Below are 11,785 nucleotides of genomic sequence, written 5' to 3' on the forward strand. Positions count from 1 at the left end.
TTATGAGACATTTCATATTGTCTGTTGTATTTTGTTGTCTTTGCTTTTGGAATCAAATAAAAAAAAATAATTGCCAAGACCAAGGTCAAAGAGCTTACACCACCTATGTTTCTTCAAGGAGTTTTATCACTTCAGGTTTTACATTCAAGTCTTAAATCCATTTCAAGTTGATTTTTGTGCACGTAAAGTATGTGTATATTGTAGGATCTAAGTGTTTTGTAGTGCGAGGTCCCAATTTTTACCTATCAAAATAGGTTTTAAGAATCATTTGGCATCGTGTTATTTCTGTAGCTAACTTAGCTCTTACTCATTAGCCTGCTGACCTGTTCTGTTTTCAGAGACATAGATACCATAAAATATTTTCCTGACATCCTTGTTTTCAACGTTGTAGCTTGCTGAATCAAAGCAGCTGAATTTGATAGAAGTTCAGTGTCCTTTCCTTCAATAATTAACTCACCTTCCTGGGCTTGAGATACTGAACAAGGAACACCTGGCCTCGTAAGAAACCTGCGGATGTATTTTTCACCCAAGAAATCTCAGATTTCAACAAAAGACTGGTTCTCCTGAATAATAAGCTTGATAGGGAAATAGGCATACACGATCTGATTTTGCAATGGAAGCTCAGTGTGATACCCTTGGGTCATATTCTGTTAATGAAGATCATGGGAATAGTGGCCAGTTCTTATTTCCCCAGAATTTGTCAGTCTTCTTTTTCTTTCCAAGGAGATTGAGTTCTACACTGATGCGATTGAAGTTCCTCCACAGGATTCTTCTGGGGCCCTGCACAATAACTGTGTGTCCTTTCAGAGTAATGTTGACACTTTCTGGAATGTTGATAGTCTGACTGAAGAGTCTTGAGTCTTGTAGTAGATGCAGGAAAGACTTTTATTTTAATTATTTTTTATTTTTATTTATTTATTTATTTTACATTTACAGTACTGTATTTTTTTTATCGAAAAAGCTGCATATACGTGGACCCATGCAATTCAAACACGTTTTTCAAGAGTCAACTGTAAACATTTCTTTTTTTTAAATGATTTTTTATTATATTATGTTAGTCACCACACAGTACATCCCCAGTTTCTGATGTAAGGCTCGATGATTCATTAGTTGCGTATAACACCCAGTGCACCATGCAATACGTGCCCTCCTTACTACCCATCACTGGTCTATCCCATTCCCCCATCCCCCAGGAAAGACTTTTATTTTTATTTATTTATTTATTTTTAAAGATTTTATTTATTTATTTAACAGAGAGAGAGACAACTGGCGAGAGAGGGGACACAAGCAGGTGGAGTGGGAGAGGAAGAAGCAGGTTCCCAGCAGAGAAGCCCGATGCGGGGCTCGATCCCAGGACTCTGGGATCACGCCCTGAGCTGAAGGCAGACGCCCAACTACTGAGCCACCCAGGCGCCCCTAGGAAAGACTTTTAAAGTCTATCTTGTTAGGCATTTTTAATCAACCCTCTTTAGCATTTATATGTCTCTTTCTCTAATCTGGGAAATTAAAAACTTAAAAAAAATATGAACATAATTTCAACCTTACAAAAAGTTGGAATAAGAATAATACAAAGACCATCCATGTATCATCACTTACTCAGTGTCACCTACTGATAACATTTTACTGCATTTACTTTATCATGAGTGCTCTTTCTGTGCATCAGATATATATTACACATGTAATACTATTTTTTAGAAAAGAACTGCTTGATTATAGGGCTATTTTGGAAAATTATTTACCTCCCCCATGCCTTTCTGGAATGTATTTTATACAGAAGTTATTTCTACTTCTATTCTTCATATCTCAACTTTTCTTTCACGACTTCCATTTCTTTATGCTTCCTCTTGCTTTTCAGGACAGTTGCTTAACCTGATATCTTTATCAGGTTATTATTATTTTTTGTTGGCTGGAGGCTTTCTGTTGTCCAACTCCCTCTTTCCCCCCAATTTTTCCCAATTTTTTTTTATTGTGGTAAAACACACCTAACATAAAATCTACAATGTTAACTTTTTTTTTTAAGTAGGCTCCATACACACTGTAGGGCTTGATCTCACTACCCCAAAATCAGGAGGTGCTTGCTCCACCAACTGAGCTACTCAGGTGCCCCTATCCTAACCATTTTTAAGTGTACAGTTCAGTAGTGTTAGGGCATTCATACTGCTCTGCTGTGCAACCATCACCAGCACCTGTCTCTTTCCAAATCAAAACTGATACTACCCATTAAGCAGTAACTCCCCATTCCCCTACTTTCCCCGCCCCTTTAACTACCATCCAACATTCTGTCTCTATGATTATGACTACTCTGAGTACCTCACATAAATGGAATCATACAGGATTTGTTTTATAGTGACCGGCTTATTTCACTTAGCACAATGTCTTCAAGTTTCATCTATGCTGTAGCATGTGTGAGAATTTCCTCCCTCTAAGGTTAATCATATTTCATTGTATATATACACCACATTTTGCTTCTCTAGTCATCTATTGATGGACACTTCTGTTGCTTCCATGCTTAAGCTATAAACATGAGTGTAAAGGTGTCTCTTCAAGACCCTGCTTTTAGTTCTTTTGTGTGTATACCCAGAAGTGGAATTCATGGACCATATAGAAATTCTACTTTTAACTTTTTGAGGAACCACCAAACCATTTCTATAGAGGATATAGCATTTCACATTCCCACCAACAGTGCACAAAGATTCCAATTTCTCTACATCCTTGCCAACACTTGTTAATTTCTCCTTTTTTGTTTTTTCAATAGCTATCCTAATGGGTGTGAGGTAGTTTCATTGCAGTTTTTCTCTTTTCTTTTTTTTCCCTCTTCCCCTTCTTCCCTTCCTCCCTCCTTTCCTTCCTTCCTTCCTTCCTTCCTTCCTTCCTTCCTTCCTTCCTTCCTTCCTTCCCTATCTCTCTCTCTCTTTAAAGTAGGCTCTACATACAACATGGGGCTTGAACTCATGACCTGGAGCTCAAGAGTCACATGCTCTACCAACTGAGCCAGCCAGGAGCCCCTCTATTTCTTTTTTTGCCTATGTATTTGGTGTCACACCCAAGAAGTCATTGCCAATCCAACGTCATGAAGCTGTGCCCTATGTTTTCTTCAAAGTTTTATAGCTTTAGGTCTTACCTGTAGGTCTGATCCATTTTATGTTAATTTTTATTTATAACGTTAGGTAAGAGTTCAACTTCATTCTTTTGTATGTGTATATCCAGTTTTCCCAGTACCATTAAAAAAGAAAAAAGACTATCTTTCCCCCTTTGAATGGTCTTGGAAATCTGGTTGCAAATCATCTGATCATGAATGTGAAGATTTGTTTTGGAGTTTCTGTTCTATCTCATTCTTCTATATGTCTGTCTTTATGCCAGTACCATGTTGTTTTGATTATTGTAGCTTTATGCATGTTCCAGTTTTCCCTGTTACTGACTTTTTTCTTTTTAAGAGAGGGGGAGAAAGGGCAGAGGGGGAGGGAGAGAGAGAAAATCTTAAACAGGCTTCATGCCCAGTGTGGGGCCCGACGTAGGGCTCAATCTCACAACCCTGAAATCATGACCTGGGCTGAAATCAAGAGTCAGATGCTTAACTGACTGAGCCACCCAGGCTCCCCCTCCATTACTGATTTCTAACTTCATCTCATTGTGGTCAGAGAAGATATCTTTTTTTTTTTTAAGATTTTATTTATTTATTTATCAGAGAAAGAGAGAGAGAAAGAGCACAAGCAGGGGGAGCAGCAGGCAGAGGGAGAAGCAGGCTCCCCACTGAGCATAGAGCCTGATGTGGGATTTGATCCCAGGACCCTGGGATCATGACCTGAGCTGAAGGCAGATGCTTAACCAACTGAGCCACCCAGGCATCCCGAAGATACCTTTTAAAATCAGCTGAGTCTCTTTCTTTTCTTTTTTTTTTCTTTCTTTTCTTTCTTCCTTCCTTCCTTCTTTTTTTAAGATTTTATTTATTTATTTGAGAGAGAGAGAGACAGAGATAGAGAGAGCATGAGTGAGGAAGAGAGGGAGAAGCACACACCTGCTAAGCAGGGAGCCTGATGTGGGGCTTGATCCCAGACCCGAGCCAAAAGCAGACGCTTAACTGACTGAGCCACCCAGGTGCCCAAAATCAGCTGAGTCTTAATTATGGCCTAACACATGGTCTGTCCTGGAAAACATGTACTTATGAAAAATGTGTATTTTGTTGATGGGTAAAGGTATATGTCTATTAAATATAGTTCTGACTTATTGTATTGTTCAAATCCTCTATTTCTTATCTTCTGTGTGGTTGTTCCATCCATTATGGAGAGTAGGGTACTGACGTTCCCATCAGTTATTGCAGAACCATTTCTCCCTTTAATTTTGTCAATTTTTGGTTCATAAATATTTTTATGTTGTCATTATGTGAATAAATGTTTACAGTTGATATATCTTCTTGCTGTATTTGATATTTCCATTAATATGTGTACTTGTCTCTTATAACCTTTTTTTAATTTAAAAATGTTTAATTTGTATTTATTTATTTTTTAAAGTAAGCTCTACACCCAATGTAGGGCTTGAACTCATGATCCCTTAGATCAAGAGTCACATGCTCCACTGACTGAGCCAGCCAGATGCCCCTCTTGTTAACTTTTTCATGTAAATTCTAATCAGTCTGATATTGTATAGCCACCACTGTTCTGTTTTTGTTGTTATTTGCATAGAATATATTTTTCCATTTTTTCACTTTCAACTCATGTCTTTGAATCTAAAATAAGTTTTTTTAGACAGCATATTGTGTATTTTTTAAAAAGCTATTCTTCCAGGGCACCTAGGTGGCTCAGTTAGTTAAGTGTCCAACTCTTGATTTTGGCTCAGGTCATGATCTCAGAGTCATGGGATTGAGCCCCACATTGGGCTCTGTGCTCAGTGTGGAGTCTGCTTGTCTGTCTCCCTCTGCTCGTCCCCCTGCTTACTCTTTCACTCAAATAAATAAATAAATAAATAAACAAATAAATAAAATCTTAAAAAAAAAAAGCCATTCTAGGACACCTGGGTTCCACAGTTGGTTAAACATCTAACTCTTGGTTTCAGCTCAGGTTGTGATCTCAGGGTCATGAGACTGAGCCCCAAGTTGGCTCCACACTCAGAACAGAGTCTGCTTGGGATTCACTCTTCCTCTCCCCCTCCCACTTGTGCTCTCTCTCTCAAAAATAAATAAACATCTTTTATAAAAATGTATTAAAAAGAAAAAGTCATTCTGCCAATCTCTGTCTTTTGTTGGAGCATTTAAACCATTTACATTTAAAATAATCTAGAAAACCACTTCCAGCTTGCTCGCTTCCCTTCCCATCTTCCTAGAAAATCTGGTCTGTGTAAACAGGGAGTAAAATCAAGAGTCAACACCATTTCCTAAAAATAATGTAAGAATGGATGAAATAATGTAAATAAAAAACGTACTTTTTATTTTTCTCCTTTTTAATGTTCCTAGTAGATGGTAAGTAGCACACATTAAAATGGTACTTAAGGGGTGCCTGGGTGGCTCAGTCGGTTAAGTGGCTGACTCTTGAATTTCGCTCAGGTCATGATCTTGGGGTCCTGAGATCAAGGCCCAGGTCGGGCTCCATGCTCAGTGGGGAGTCTGCTTGAGATTCTCTCTTTCCCTCTCCTGCCCCTCCGGTGACCACGGCATTCTTGTGTGCTCTCTCTGAAGTAATTAAATCTTAAATAAATAAATAAATAAATAAATAAATAAATAAATAAAATGGTACTTCATACTGATAATTGTAAGTTGGAATTGCAAATGTCCTAATTCCTCTGCCCCACTTTTGAGTAATTGAACTCAGACGGCAAAAATCAAAATCATCTCCAATTCAACTCTCCATCTAGTCCATACCTATTGACTGCTCTCTTTAAATTGTTTATCGATCCCAGGGATCCCTCTTTGCTGCCCAGCAATCACATGCTTTTTCTTTAATCTATTAAAATCTATTTCATGTCATATCCTCTTTCTTCAAATATCTAATGCCTTTTCTTTTGTCTTCATTTTCAGCAGATAACCTTGCTTCCTATTTCACTGAGAAAACAGAAGGACTCAGAAAAGAAGTTCCATGAGCTTCTACAGTCATATCTCCTGACCTACCTACACCTGTACCTTTGTATTCCTTTTCTTCTGTTATAACAGATGAACTCTCCATATTTCTAGCTAAGGCCAACACCTCCACTTGTGAACTAGATCCCTCTCCTCTCAAAGACACAACTCCAGTAAATCTTCCTCTTTTCTACACATTATCTAACACTTTCAAAGTCACTGTATATTTGACCTATTTGGTTAGTTATGGTTTATCACCTCCCACCAGAATGCAAGCTCCATGTGAGGTGGGATTTTATTCTTTTCAAGGATATATTCCCAGTAGCTATCTGGCACATATTAGGTATGTTCAATAAATATTTTTGTGCTTTTATTTGATAATATTGTCTACAATTTAAAAGTTTATACCTCCAGAATAGAATGAAAAAGAAAGAAACGGCATACCAGTTAGAAATGAATAAACTGTCCTTATTTGCAGACAACAAAGTCCATGTAGAAAATCTCAAGAGATTTTTACCAAGAAAACTTCCTAGAACAAAGTGAGTTCAGCAAGTTTGCAGGATATAAAATAAATACACAAAACCCAATAGTATTTCTTTATACGAACAATGAAAATGTGGAAACCAAAATGAAAAACAGGGGCAACTGGGTGGATCAGTCGTTAAGCATCTGCCTTCGGCTCAGGTCATGATTGGGATCGAGCCCCTCATCGGGCTCCCTGTTCTGCTGGGAGCCTGCCTCTTCCTCTCCTACTCCCCCTGCTTGTGTCCTCTCTCTCGCTGGCTGTCTCTCTCTCTCTGTCAAATAAATAAAATCTTAAAAAAAAATGAAAAACAGTACCATCTACAATTTCTCAAACATCAAATGGATTTTTCTCTCTCTCCCTCCCCCTTTCTTCCTCTGTCCCTCTCCCTCTCTCCCTTTTTCTTTCATGTTCCTTCCTTCCTCCTCCCACCCTTTGCCTAATGGTTCTGTCGAGGACTCCTAGTACAATCTTGAGTAGCAGTGGTGAAAGTGGGCACTCTTATCGTGTTTCTGTACTTAAGGGCAACACTTTTTAAGCTTTCCATTGAGTGTAATGTTAGCTGTCTGTGTGTGTGTGTGTGTGTGCGTTTTAATAAATGCTTTTTGTCATGTAAGGAAGTTCCCTTCTATTTCTAGTTTGCTGTGCCTGAATTTTTTTGACGAAGATGTAAAAGAAGTTCAACGGAGGAAGGATAGCCTTCCAAAAAATGATGCTGAAGCAACTGGATATCCATAAGAGGGGGAAAAAAAAAGAATTCTGACCTAAATACAAATATTAACTCAAAATATTTCACAAACTTAAATGCAAAATGTAAAAGTATAAAACTTTTATAAACAAAAACATAGGAGAAAATTTTGGGATCTACGGCCTGGTAAAGAGCACTTAGTTGTGACACCAAAAGCATAATCCATAAATGGAAAAATTAAGGACTAATATGTAGCATATATAAAGAATTCTCAGAGCTCAAAAATAAAAACAATCAAATTTGAAAACAGGCAAAAGAATGAACAGACATTTCATCAAAGAAAATACACAGATGACAAATACCGACATGCAAATATTTTCAACATCATTACCCTCAGGGATATGCAAATTAAAATGACATAGAAATAAACACCTAGCAGAATGGCTAAAACACAATGTTGTGACAACACCAAATGCTGCTGAGGATGCAGAGAAACTAGATCACTCATACACTGCTGATGGGACTATAAAATGGTATAGTCACCCTGGAAAAGTTTGGCAGTTTCTTTTTATTTATTTATTTATTTATTTATTTATTTATTTATTTAAATTTTATTTATTTATTTAAGTGCAAGTGAGTGAGTGAGACAGCATGAGAGAGATCACAAGCAGAGGGGAGGGGTAGAGGGAGAAGCAGATTCCCTGCTGGGAGTCAGATGTGGGGCTCGATCGCAGGACCTGAGATCATGACCTGAGCTAAAGGCAGACGCTTAACCAACTGAGCCACCCAGGAGCCCCAAGTCTGGCCATTTCTTATAAAACTGATCATGTAATTATCATACAACACAGCAATTGTACTCTTGGGCATTTAGACTACAAGATGAAAACTTATTCCCTGCCTCCAGGTTCTGAGAAGATGGCAAAGGTCTCAGAGCTTTACAATGTCACTTGGGAAGAAATGGTGTCACTTGGGAAGAAATGTGAGATAAAACGAGAAAATGGAGAGAAGAAAACTCATGAAACAGTGAGAAAACTGTGGAAGTTGGAGAAGAATTAATTAATGAATATGCTTCTAAGCTTGGAGATGATATTTGGATCATATATGAGCAAGTGATGATTGCAGCCCTATGGTCAAGATGACTTGGCACTGTTTTGTCTTCAGGAGTTGAGAAGACAGTTCCCTGGCAGTTACAGTCAAGAGACTAACTGGCATGAGATTTGAAGCCACGGAAAGATATGATGATGCTATACAACTATATGATAGAATTTTACAAGAATATCCAACAAACAATGCTGCAAGAAAGCATAAGCTTGCCATTTGAAAAGCCCAGGGGAAAAATGTGGAGGCCATTCTGGAACTGAATGAGTACTGGAACAATTTGTTGGGGACCGACAAGCCTGACATTAACGTGCAGAACTTTGTATCAGTGAATGTGACTATGCTAGAGCAGAGGAGCTAATGATGACCAATCCCCATGACCACTTACACTGTCAGCAGTATGCTGAAGTTAAATATACCCAAGATGGACCTGGAAACCTCGAACTTTCAAGAAAGCATTTTGCACAGGCACTGAAACTCAGCAACAGAAATATGAGAGCTTTGTTTGGGCTTTACATGTTGGCAAGTCATATTGCTTCTAATCCAAAATCAAGTGCAAAAACAAAAAAGGACAACATGAAATATGCTAGTTGGGCAGCTAGACAAATAAACAGAGCCTATCAATTTGCAGGTCGAAGAAGGAAACCAAATACTCTCTTAACACAGTCAAAGACATGTTGGAAACACTGCACATCACTCAGTCTTAAGGTTTCAAACTCTTTCACATCACATTTCACAACTGCACAACTGAACTTATTGGCCTGTGAATTATTTACGAAATGCCTAGTGCTATTTATAGACTAATTTTGTGTTAAGAGGGAAATTGTAAAGAAGGTTTATATAAGACTAAAAATAACTTTTATTGCTAAGCAGGAAGGTGGAGAAAGTCCACGGAAGAGAGACTGAACAAGATTCATATTGACTGCACATCATTCTCTTCATATCACACATATGTAACTTCTTTTAAAATACAACCTGATGTAGAAATCCCATAAAAAATCATGTGATTTATTAAACTTGCAAAAAAAAAAAAAAAGAAAACTTATGCTCACACAAAAACATGTATACAAATATTCTTAGTGGCTTTATTTCTAATAATCCCAAACAGGAAAAAATCCAAATGTCCTTCAATGCATGGATTGTTAAACAAACTGTGGTACATTAATAATGCTACTCAGGGATAAATAGGAACACACTGTTGATACACAAACTAACTTGGACAGATTTTAAGGGTATTATGTCAAATAAAAAAGCCAACCCCAAAGGCTACATACTATATGATTACAATCATTTTTGAAATGACAAAGTTATAGAGATGGTTAATAGATTAGTAGTTGTCAATGGCTAGGCAGAGTGGAAGGGGGATGTATTTATTAAAGTATGTCATACAGGATTGCTGTATTGATGGAACTGTTTTATATCTTGATTATGGTGGTGACTACAAGAATCTATACATGATAATACTGCAAACACACAAGTACATGTAACACTGGTACACCTAAATAAGACAGATTGTATCAATGCTTGATTTCCCATCGTGACACTGTGTTCTAGTTATGCAAAATCTTACCATGGGGAAAACTGGGTGAAAGATATGTGTGATCTCTATTATTACCCACAACTTAATATGAATGTACAATTACCTAAATATAGTCTAATTTAAAAATATTACAGAAGATTGATAGTTGGCAGATTTCTGATATTTTGGGGAGCAGTGCTCTTAATATTTTAATTATTGGCTAGGTCTATACATATATAAATGCTAACACCACCCATATTTTGTTAAAGAAATAACTTTTTATTCTAATTTTACCTAGGTTTTAAAATCAGGCACAAGGGGCACCTGGCTGGCTCAGTCAGTTAAATGTCTGACTCTTGACCTCAGCTCAGGTCTTGATCTCAGGGTCTTGAGATCAAGCCCCACATTGGGCTCCATGCTGGGTGTGAAGCCTACTTAAAAAAGTAAAGTAAAATGAAATAAAATAAAAGTAAAATAAAATCAGGTACAAATGCTAATGCCCCCTAAATAATTTTATAGTACTTATTGATATTACTTTCTTAACTCGATGTATTATTTTGTTGTTTTTCATTCATAAGTTTCCTAATATTGAAACACCTTTACATTCCTGGCATAAACTCCAATGGGTAATAGTTCATCATTTAAAACATTTTCCTTTATAGAAAACTTCACATACAAAAGTTGAGCAATAATACGATGAGTCCCTACGTACACATCACCTAGACTCAACAACCACGAAATCATGGCCAAATTTGTTTCATCTCAACCCTCAGATACTCCTCTTCCTCCACCAAAGTATTTTAAAGTCCCAAACGTCATATAATTTCATCCACTAAGAGGCAGTGACTTTTTAAAAAACGCATAAGCACAATGTCACTATACACTCATAATTAACAATTCTTTAATATTATCCAATATCCAGCGTTCATATTTGTTTAAAGGGGGATCCAAGCAAGTTTCACATACTGCAATTTGTTGACATGACTCCTACTTCTCTTTTAAGCTGTAGAATCTTCTGTCATATCTTACTTTTTCCTTGTAAGTTTTTGTTAAACTGCTGTTTATCCTGTACCGTCTCCCAGGATTTGGGTTTTGCTGGTTACCTCCCGATGATATTTATTTATTTGTTTGTTTTTATTTTTTATTTTATTTTATTTTTTTTTAAGATTTTATTTATTTATTTGACAGAGATAGAGACAGCCAGCGAGAGAGGGAACACAAGCAGGGGGAGTGGGAGAGGAAGAAGCAGGCTCATAGCTGAAGAGCCTGATGTAGGGCTCGATCCCATAACGCCGAGATCACGCCCTGAGCCGAAGGCAGGCGCTTAACCGCTGTGCCACCCAGGCGCCCCTGTTTTTATTTTTTAATTAACATACAATGTATTATTTGTTTCAGGGGTGCAGGTGTGTGATTCATCAGTCTTACACAATTCACAGTGTTCACCATAACACATATTCTCCCCAGTGTCCATCACCCAGCCACCCACCCCTCCAGCCCCCCTCCTTTCCAGCAACCCTCAGTTTGTTCCCTGAGATTAAGAGTCTCTTATGGTTTGTCTCCCTCTCTGGTTTCATCTTGTTTCATTTTTTCCTCTCCTCTCCTATGATCCTCTGCCTTGTTTCTCAAATTTCACGTATCAGTGAGATCATATGATAATTATCTTTCTCTGATTGACTTATTTCACTTAGCATAATACACTCTAGTTCCATCCACGTCGTTGCAAATGGCAAGATTTCATTCTTAATGATGGCTAATATTCCAGTGTGTGTGTGTGTGTGTGTGTGTATACCACATCTTCTTTATCCATTCTTCTGTCCGTGGACATCTGGGCTCTTTCCATAGTTTGGCTATTGTGGACACTGCTACTATAAACATTGGGGTGCATGTGCCCCTTCAGATCACTACATTTGT

The 11,785-nt window shown here is 37.7% G+C and overlaps 2 pseudogenes; one reads left to right on the forward strand and one right to left on the reverse strand.

The window, feature by feature from the left end:
* Positions 1-303: 303 nt before the first annotated feature.
* LOC123782418 (large ribosomal subunit protein uL6 pseudogene) lies at positions 304-6,152 on the reverse strand (annotated as a pseudogene).
* A 2,015-nt stretch (positions 6,153-8,167) lies between these two features.
* Positions 8,168-9,062, forward strand: LOC123782382 (ER membrane protein complex subunit 2 pseudogene; annotated as a pseudogene).
* Positions 9,063-11,785: the final 2,723 nt, after the last annotated feature.

The sequence above is a fragment of the Ursus americanus genome, chromosome 33, assembly GCF_024610735.1.
Source record: "Ursus americanus isolate L20-20 chromosome 33, mUrsAme1.1.p, whole genome shotgun sequence".
Classification (NCBI taxonomy): domain Eukaryota; kingdom Metazoa; phylum Chordata; class Mammalia; order Carnivora; family Ursidae; genus Ursus; species Ursus americanus.